Genomic DNA, 7,600 nt, shown 5'->3' on the forward strand with positions numbered 1-7,600 from the left:
AACAACTTCATACATTATGAACCTCAGTTTTTATCTATAAAATGAAGATAATAAGAATATCAATGATTGTAAAATCATGAAAATTAGAGCATTTCTTTCCCAGAAACCACTTGGAATAGGTTTTGGCATATAAAAAACATTCCATTAATGTTACATAAAATATTTTAATTTGAGAGTAACCAGTTTCTCTCACAATGCCAATATTATAAAGGCTCTGACCAGCTCTTTTTGAACCACGTACTCAGCTGTGAACCAGTCTCTGTTTGCAGAGTGGCCAGTGCACAGGGTGGGAAATACACGGCCTCATCTCTGACAAAGTCACTGGAATCACATGAAATGGGGAGGGAATAATGCCCAGAATCAGAAAGAGAGAGAGAGAGAAAAAAAAAAGTAGACGTACTCTAGCTGTTGATTGTTTGTATTAATACCGTCTCAGAAATGAAGGTGAATTTCAGTTTTCAAATATAGGTAATCAGGCACTAATGAAGGCAAAGAGAAGGGAAGCAAAATAGGAGTTGATATCTTTCCAGCTAGATCTTTCTATTCCTCTACTTCCAGTACTCTTCCGTTTTACTCCACTGTATTTTTCTCCCAATAACCTGTCTACTTGCAAGCATCCCAGGACCATGCTGTGGCTTTAATATGTGGGCACTGACATGCATGTGTCTTTCAAAAATATGGCTGTGTGCTTTCACAACAATATTCTAAAAGTCATAATAACTTAGCATAAATCATAAGAAATTAACAGTATTAAAGCCACTGGCCATTTTGGTAGGATCATCTGTGAATCTAGTAAAAAGAAAATCATACTATCAGTTTTACTTCTTTCAGAAAAAAACACTGGTTGAATAAATGAATTATTTAATTTTAAAGTGGTATAGTCAAAACTGGATGGACCACCACAGATACAGAAAACAATATCCTTATATTTTTTATCTTTCATAGGAAGCAGGTTTATTCATTTCTGAGTAGCAAGTCAAAAAGTATGTCATTACTTTAGTCCAATTATTCTGTCCATTATGGCCTAACCATAAACTATTTAAAGATATATTGGCACATGAGATCATGGTACAGTAAAACCAGGAAATCTTCACTATAAAAGAAATGGCATGCAAACCTAGCTAAGCAGACCTAACAGTATTTTTGCCCTTTAGGGATGTGTTCAGCTCGTCTTCCTTGTTTTTAATGCACTCAAAGGCTCAGCTTGATACATGCTCAGAACAAATTGCATAACACTTCAAGACTGGCACTTCCAAAGTTCATCCACTCTGTAGTTGCTTGACATTAGAAAAGGGCAACTTTTGAAAAAGGAATAAAATAGATTTTCTTACTCTGTTGGTCATGTCTCAAAACAGCTGAATGGATTTTTGAAACAACTTTTAAAATAATTCATCATTCAACATTCACTATTTCAACATCGACACTATTAAGATTAACAAGCATCAAATTATTCTTTTCTGAAAGAGCTAAATATTTCAAGATTTTAAATAATATTAAAAAATAAGTTATATGAGGATAATTTTATCTCTTTAATTCAAAAAAACATATCATTCAAAACCTATATCTTTTACTAATAAATATTTTCTGAATAAGTTATCAATTTAATGAATGAGTAAAAATAATTCTATTATATGTGAACATTCCATGCTAGTGAAATGCCTAGGCAGATAATCCTCAAATTATTAATTCATGACAAATCTTACTTCTGGCATTGAGTCAATTATACTCAATTTATTAATGTATTACATCAACAATAGGCAAGAAACATTCAAGTGAATTTATAACACTCCATCTTCTTGCAGATATATCCCGTAGGTTTATCTCTGATGTGTTTGTCAGCACTACTTCAGTTTGAAGCGTTCACTAACCTACTTCGAACCAGCTTTGTGAGAGAGTAGGATTTATTTTAAAATGTAGATGTGACTTCTGGGAATCTACATTGCTTCTAACACCAGGTCATCTGACGCAGGGGTTAAAATACTGTGTCAGGACTTTATTTCTCCCTTAATCTCTCATGTCTCCTTTTGTCAGCTTTCTCTTTTTCTGCATGTATATTTTCAGCTTTTTAAAAGAAGATGTTTCTGAGATATTTTTCTATGTATTAGTCTGTTTTCACATCGCTATAAGGAACTGCCCAAGACTGGGTAATTTAGAAAGGAAAGAGGTTTCATTGACTCACAGTTCATCATAGCTGGGGAGGCTTCAGGAAACTTACAATCATGGCAGAAGGCAAAGGGGAAGCAAGGGACATCCTTCACAAGGTAGCAGGAAAGAGACTGAATAAAGGAGGAACTACCAAACACTTATAAAACCATCAGATCTCGTGAGAACTCAGTCACTATCATGAGAACAGCATAGGGGAAACTGCCCCCGTGATTCAATTACTTTTACCTGGTCTTTTCCTTGACACCTGTGGGTTATGGGGATTACAATTCAAGGTGAGATTTTGGGTGGGGACACAGCCAAACCATATCAATCTACAAGTTAAATATCAGGGTATATTCTGATTGTGTGGTTATATTCCCAGCCCTGATCAACCACTAAATCAAAGGTCTGGGATACAACTGGCCCACATCTTGAGTTACGTGCTTACTCAGTAAGCAGCGGAATAATCACTGAAATTGACAGGAATACTGAGATGAGGGTAAGGTAGTTCCATATTGAAAAGGTTGGAATGTTGGTAACACAAATAGTTTCAGTTATCTGCTCCCCGCTATTTGCACACTGTTTGCAATGCAGTATGATTTCATAGCTGTTGCTATTAAGAGTGGAGACTCTTTTCCTAATCTTTGAATCTGGGGTAGCTTTGTGATTTGCTATCACCAATGCTTCTGCTCTTTATTAAGCCCTGAAACTACCATGGGAATAAGCACTAGCTAGGCTGCTGAAGGATGAGAGAGAGCACATCTATTGACCTCTCCAAGGCAAGTCCATCTTAGATCAGCCACAGCCCAGAAAACTGTCAAATTAATTGCAGATGCATGAATAAGCCCAGCTGAGATTAGTCAACCTAACCCATCCAGAGTAATCTAATCTACTCAAATCAGCACACCTGTGGACTTGTGATCACTAATAAACACGCAAAGGTTTAAACCAAAACCTTAGTTAAAAGGGTTATTGGGATAGTTTGCAGTTAGTTTATTTCACTAAAACAAAATATAATAAAGCATTTTGGACAAATACATTGCACTTATCCCATAAGCTTGTTGCTGAGACCCAGTCTACATCATCATTTTATCTCATAGTATGCACATTTTCTTGACAGGGTCTGTAAGCTCAATCAGGATAGACCTGTACCAAGAAATGGTAGTAAACGAGGAAGTGAAAATAAGCTAAATGGACAGGTGAGAAGGGAAGGACTAAATAAATTAGTTAAGAAATATTTATTGGGTACTTGGTGCTGTGCACTGTTTTAACACTAGTGATATAACAGTGAAGACAATGAATCAAGTAGTTACTTTCTATGAAACATTAATTTTAATGTTGTGAGGCTTACATGATATTAAACATAATAAGACATAAAAATATGATATGTTCATGCTATGACTAAAAATAAAGCAGAAAAATGGTCTGGGAATATTTTATATAGGGTATCCAAGAAAGGCCTCTCAATATTGCATTTGAGCAGAGACCTGACATACATATGGAAATGAGCAAAGATGATAACTCTAAGAAGAATATTCCAGGCAGAGAGAACAGCAAATGCAAAACCCTAAGGTAATGGTATGCTTGAATCATTCAAGGAACACTAAAAAGTCAGTAAGACTACAGCAGAGTTAGCAAATGGAATAGAGATAGGAAATGACTCAAAAGAAGTGGCAAGGACTCAGAACACACAGGACCTTATAAGTTCGCGGTAAGAATTTTGGGTAAAAAAGTAGATATTGGCTCAAAAGAAATATTCAGTTACTATAAATAAATGGTTTTCCATTGTTGATTGAAACTATCCCTGCAAGAATTTTAAATGTTTTCCTTCGATGAATAGATAAATAGCAATATCCAGTGGAATACTTTCAAGCTCCCTGTAATGGATATTATGAAAAACAATATTCATTAAAAATGTAAGTGCTATTATTTCTATTAAATAGAATAGTCTCATTCCACAAGTCTTATTATAATTATTAATAAAAGATCAAAAGATTCAGCATTATATGAGAAAAGAGCAGACCTTGTGACTAGGATAAAATGTTTATGTTTAATAATGCTAAAAATAGAGATAAACAGTGCTACATGCTTTAAGATCAGCTGCCACTCAACCCATAGTTTAGAATCTTTTTTTTGTTTTGTTTTTCTTTCTTTTTTTCCTTGAATTTTGAAGCAAGACAAAGTATGAAAGTAATGGATTAATAACGCAAAGTACACAAAGTCAACTCTGGGGTATTGAACACATACACCTCTACCTATCATCATGTGCCAGGTGAGCGCAGATTGATAGAATGAAAAGTCAAAAAAAAAAAAAAAAAGATTTTTGTGAAACTAGAGCAGTGAAGTGAATAATGACTTGATACATAATGCTTGGGTTGGCTATAAGAAAATTTGCAATGAGTAGGAAGAAGCCAGAGAATAATTTCTTGCTATAATTTTCTCAAAAAGCTATCATGTTACTCATGGTCTTATTTAATATCTTCTAAATATAACTCTTGAGATCTTTCCAGAGAGTATCAGTCCTCCTAAAGCTGTCCCTGCCCTTTCTGAACTGCCATAATAAAGATTAGGCAGGAATTACAAAGAACTTTTTATGCACTAACTAGATCATGTTAAGAACAACTTTATGAGACTCTATTTTCCTGTTTAATAAAGTCATACACCCAGTAGCCATACTTTAATGGAGTGAGTCTATCATTTCTGGCTGATTAAATGTTGTGGTTTTAATTTTTAAATGAGCAGCAAGCCCCTTATTTTAAAAAAATTAAAAAGATTATTAGTATGAATGTTGTGGTAACTTACTGCTGAGTCTTACCATTTCTTACCCTGAAAAAAATAAAACTGAAATAACATAAAATTATTTTTATATAAATTATGAAACACAAAACTTAAAAATCATAGTTTTCTTTAAAGTGTTGTCCCCACGCCCTCCCCCCGCCGCCACACACACACACACAAAACCAGACCAGTAGAGTCATGCAGGAATTTCTGTAAGAAGTTACACAGAAGCTGAGCTACAGAACTGGAAGAACTAAGAACCCTAGCAATGGTGAATCTCAGACAACTCCAGGTAAAAAGTGCTCATAAAAAGTGAGTGCCCCCCCGTTAGTAAAAAAAATAAAAAAATAAAAAAAATAAAAAAATAAAAAACCTGTGAACATACCAGATTTGTTACCAGAGTAAAGGGAGAGAGAAAAGGTGGAAAAAATTTTACAGAATAGAAAGCTCTGAAAGAAGCAGCAAAAATCATCTTCCAAAAGCAAGGGAATCTTAATGTCCACTAGTTGCATTCATGGTGCGCAGCAGCTGATGAGGGAATCTGGGAGAACAGGCCAGGCAAGAAGAAGGCTACCTCACTTACTCAACGTTTAAGAGGCAAAAGAGGCAGGACAGAAGTACTACTTTTGAAGGAAACAGTAGTTCTTTGTGACAGTTGAGGAACAAGCCTTTAAATACAAAGGCAAGATATCTTCCTCATTACTCTTATTTGTTCCCCCTTCCATCCCAGGCAGAAATCTCTTTAAAAAACTGGTCCATAAAATTAACATTCACCCAAATATGGGTGACCAAAAAGGAAGCAGGAAAATATTCAAATAAGGATTAGAAAAATGACAGAGAGCGACAAAAGTGTCCTACAAAAATATTCATTAAGTAGACACTACCATCGAACAGATACACATTGCAAACAGTCTGCCATGAATTAAAACATTTATTATAATGATGAACTCATTAGACAATGAAGGAAAATGTCAGGGCAGAAATTCATTCATGAAAGACATGGTCAGACAATCCATAAAAGTGAAAAGAGAACTGAAAAAACTTAGAAAAGAAATAGAAATTAAAATATGAATCCTTTAGAGAAACGAGAAAAAATTAAAGGTGCAATAAAGTAGAACAGTCTATCTTTAATTGCTCTATGAGACTTATTAAATTCTCATAGGTATTTGAGTCTGTATATGATCTTTCGTTTTTGTTTCCTTTCTTTTTTTTTTTGGTCAGCTTGTCTATTTATGAAACAGTATCATGTGTTTTCATTACTGGCTTACTATATCAATAGTAAATCAGCTATTGTTCCCCGATTGAATCTCCTTTCAGTGTTCTCCATCTTTATTATTATTATATTTTATTATAATTGACATGCAGAAGATGTCAGTGTGTATATGTGTATGAGTGTTTCTGTTTGAAACACTTTTATCTATCCAGGTATACAAACAATCCATTTATGTTTTCTTCCAATATTTATGGCTTTATTTTTTTGGCATTTGAGTAATTAATCCACTTGAAATTTACACTAATATATGGTGTGTAGTGTGGGCCAATCCATATGATATATATTATCATTTCCAGATGAATCCCCAGTTTGAGAATTACTAAGTAAAACTCTATGAAAACAAGCAATATTATACACTGCTGGTGACAGTACAAAATGATATAGCTCCTAAAGAGGAGTAATTTGGCAATGTTTATCAAAACTTACAAAGACATTTTCCTTTTGACCCAGCAATGTTATTTCTGTAATTTATCCTGAAGTTACTCATGCACAGGTGCAGAGTGACATGTATATAATAAATCTTTTCATTGTTGTAGTAGCAAGAGATTAGAAATCAGTAATTTCTTCAATGATAAAGACTTTTGTAATTGAAACTAAAGTATATTAATTAAACTGTATCAATAAAAAAGATGAAGAAGCTTTCTATAGACATGGGAGAAATGATTGAATATGTGAAAAGTAAGACTATAAGGAGTATTGTGAAACAGAATGCTATCTTTTGTTTAAGAAACCGGTAAAATAAGCTGGCTGTGGTGACTCACGCCTGTAATTCCAGCACTTTGGGAGGCTGAGGTGGGTGGATCACCTGAGGTCAGGAGTTCAAAACCAGCCTGGCCAATATGATGAAAACCCATCTCTACTAAAAATACAAAAATTAGTCGGGCATGGTATTGGGAGCCTGTAATCCCAGCTACTTGGGAGGCTGAGGCAGGAGAATCGCTTGAATATGTGAGGGGGGGCGGGTTGCAGTGAGCTGAGATTGTGCCATTGCACTCCAGCCTGGGCAACAAGAGTGAAACTCCATCTCAAAAAAAAAAAAAAAGAAAGAAAAGAAAAGAAAAGAAAAAGAAACTGGTAAAATAAAAATTTATTCACATTTGTTTATATCTGGATAAAGAAAACTAAAAGATTAAGAAACTGAAAATATGGTTAATACTAGATAGTGAATGGAAGGGAAAGGAACAGAGGTGGGTGGGGAAGTGACTTTATAATTGTGGTAATATTTGAATAGTTTATTACCTATTTCAGAAAGTTGTCATGCTATTTTTAGATAGGGTCTTGCTGTGCTGCCCAGGCTGGAGTGCAGTAGTGCAACCATGGGTCACTGCAGCCTTGACCTCCCAAGGTCAGGTAATCTTCCCACTAAGTCTCCCAAATGGCTGAGGCTACCTACACAGACCACTA

This window comes from Macaca mulatta, chromosome 11 (assembly GCF_049350105.2).
Source record: "Macaca mulatta isolate MMU2019108-1 chromosome 11, T2T-MMU8v2.0, whole genome shotgun sequence".
Lineage (NCBI taxonomy): Eukaryota > Metazoa > Chordata > Mammalia > Primates > Cercopithecidae > Macaca > Macaca mulatta.